This window comes from Triticum aestivum, chromosome 1D (assembly GCF_018294505.1).
Source record: "Triticum aestivum cultivar Chinese Spring chromosome 1D, IWGSC CS RefSeq v2.1, whole genome shotgun sequence".
NCBI lineage: Eukaryota > Viridiplantae > Streptophyta > Magnoliopsida > Poales > Poaceae > Triticum > Triticum aestivum.
In genome coordinates, this window is record NC_057796.1 from 330,728,408 (window position 1) to 330,731,881 (window position 3,474).

Here is a 3,474-nt window from a genome sequence, read left to right on the forward strand (position 1 = left end):
TGTATTTTTATGCCTGTAGATAATTATAGACTTAAAGCAAAGTGAGGGCGGTAATAAATTGTGATTGAGTGGTGAAATGAACTTTTAAAGTAAATAATATAAAAGTAAATAGAGAACAGTGACTAGAGTGACAGATGAAACAACAGAGGAGTAAGGCGTTCTCAGGGAGTCTGGAATCCCCATTGGCATGTTTCTAGCGCACCTATGCATGGGCGTAGTATGAGATGGATACTTGAGCCACTGTTGACAATTATGCTAGGCGGAGCCGGTTATAGTACACGTTCTACTCGAAATAGACTTTGTGCCATGCACGCCACCATCATAGTCTCCCCCTTAGGGTTACAACTCATGATAATTAAGGGTTTACCCCGTGGACGCGGGCTCTCTAAGGGTTCTCCGTAGTTCCCCTATCAATTGCAAAGGTTAGGAGCAAAAGGATTTTACTGACACCTTGAATTACCTCCACATCATAGCCCTTTACAATGACAGTGATATACTTCGTGGCCATAAGGCACAAATGTTGAGTGGGGCCCCTTCACAACATTCACGAAGTTATTAAACTAAGCATTCAACAGGGAATCTCATATCCAAAATGACGTTTGAGATCTTATAGATACCAAGGTTCATCATATCCCCGAGAACTAGGGGTCTACTCACAAATGGAGACAACAAACATCATGACAAGGGTAATGGCATACATGGACAAATGGTTCAAATAACACACAAGGTGATCCACTAGGGTTCTTGATGTTACACTGAAAATGATGTTGAAATGATCTAGATGACGACTAGAGGGGGGTGAATAGGCGTTTTAAAACTTTTACGGATTTGGCTTTATCCTAATGCGGAATTAAACTAACGGATACTTTTCAAGCACAAATCCTAAATATGCTAGGCTCAACTAAGTGCACCAACAACCTATGCTAAACAAGATAGGCACTTAAGGAAACTAGCAAGCACAAACTATATCAGAAGATATGGAAATGTAGGAACAACTAAGCAATTCAACTAGCACAAGATATATCAATATGAGCAAGTATGAATTGCGGAAAGTAAAGGGTGTGGGTATGAGATAACCACAAGTGAGTCGGGGATGCGGATTTATCCCGAAGTTCACACTCATGAGAGTGCTAAGCTCCGTTAGAGCGGTGCCGAAGCCAAAGCTCTGGGGCATCACCAAGTGACTCACCGTATTCTCCCTTCCGAGTCACCCCCAACGGATGAGCATCGGTTCACTCGGGGTTGGTCTTGAAGGCGACCACCACACCTTTACAAACTTCTGCGGAGCACACCACACCCACGGAAGCTTCCGGAGGAACTTGACCACCTAGGCCACTTCACACCCTTCCCCGGAGCACACCACAAAAGGAAGCTTCCGGAGGAACCTTGGCCACCTAGGCCTCTTCACAAACTTCTCAAAGATATCACCAAACCGTCTAGGAGGCTAAGCCTCCAAGAGTAATAAACTCACGGGCTCTCACTTGAACAAATCGTGCGGGAAGCTCAAACCAATGCAACAAATGCAATGCAAGGTCAAGCAACAAATGCTCAACTCACTCTCTCAATCTCACAAGATGCAACTCAAGAAAGTAGGAGATTGAAGAGAGGGGATGCATTGGAGGAAATCAACAAATGACTCCAAGATCCATCCACAAATCCTCCTTCACATAGAGGGGAGATAGGGGTTTGGGAGAGGTGGTATGATACTTAAAATGATGTTTAGAAAGTGTATGAACAACGCCCCAACCGGTGGGAGGAAGGAGCCCTTAAATAGCCAAAACCCAAAACTAGCCGTTGGGGCTCAACGGGCAGTTCCTGGACACCCCGTGCCCACGGGGGTTTAGACCCTGTGCCCACGGGGTCCCATGTGCATGGTACAAGCCTGTGCGCACGGGGACTCGTTCCCACGGGGGTAAAAAACCCCGTGTCCACGGGGTACCCAGAACTGCGTGCAGCAGCCCACTAAAACAGTGATAACTTTGGCATATGGACTCCAAATTCGATGATCTTGGGCTCATTTTGAAGCTATGGAAAAGCCCAAGGTCCTCGCATAGAGAACCACCCAAGATCAACAAGAAAGAATGACGCAAGTAATGCAAAGGTTTGAGCTCTCTTCATGTGACGTGATCAAGCTACTCGCCCGAAAGTCCCTCTTGATAGTACGGCTATCAAACCTATAATCCGGTGTCCCACCAAGCACTATGAGACCGAAAAACTAGGAAAACCAAGCTAAGTTATACCTTTTCCTTGCACATTCAACTTGAGCTTGATGATGGCTTTGATGCTTGCCTCAAGTTGGAATCTTTTTCTTGTCCACAATCACTTGATGAAGATACTCGAAATGCTTCCTCATATTGCAATGAGGGAAGCCTTAACTTATGCCCATCTTCACATGAACATCGTCATGATGTGGACCGCAAGATTCAAAGCATATAACCTCCGGCTTCTCGTATTGCACTTGGACTCCTCAAACCCGATGACCATCACCACTTGATGTCATCCACACATAGGCTACTTGAAATCTTTCCTTTTGATGCAAGCCCGTGAGAAACACCTAACCCACATAGTCATAACAAACACATAGCATGGGTTAGGCAACAAAGCACAATTCACAATTACTTACCATACCACTAGATCACTTGATCCCACGTGGTACAATGTTTATGCTTTGAGAGTTGACCATCTAGATAATTTTCGAGCTTGATCTTGGTCAACCAACATCTTTACTTCATGTCCTATCTTGGTTTCTTGAAAGCCACAATGAACTCTTCATTTCCTTTCATTGCTTCAAGAAAGAGATCACCACGGACTCTTTCATGACCATACCAAGTTTCACTATGAATATCATATTGGTCATCATTTGCTCTTCCAAAAACTCCATCATAATCTCTTGAGAGGCACAATGAATTCTCCACTCTAGTTGCTTGCTTCAAGACTTGATCAACCGAAAACCCAACACATGAGCTTACCATGATCTTGTCTTGAAACCATAACTTGAATTCTTCTATTTGTTTATACTCTCAAGCTCTTGATCCTTAAAAGCCCACATATGTCAATCTTTGAGATCCTCTAACGAACTCCACCTTGAATATATTTGGTTAGACATTAAAATCAATCTTGATGGCTTCAACATAAATCCCCAAAGACCAACTTGAAACCTCACTGGATATGTGACCGCGAGTGCCAAAACCTAGGCCCCGCACGGGGGTTAGGGACCCCTTGCGCATGGGGTATCCAGAGAGTTGACACTCGACTCCGTGCGCACAGGGTCAGGAGGCCCATGCGAATGGGGTATCCAAAGAGGGATAGCATGAGGACTTCTTAGAATTTTTTGATGGTATTCTTCCCACATAAATCCAACATGCTTCATGCATCACTATGGAACATTTCTTCATATAGGATTCAATGCACTTGATGCTCCATAGGAATTGTCCATGAATACCAAAGCTTAGAACAAATATATCTTCATATATA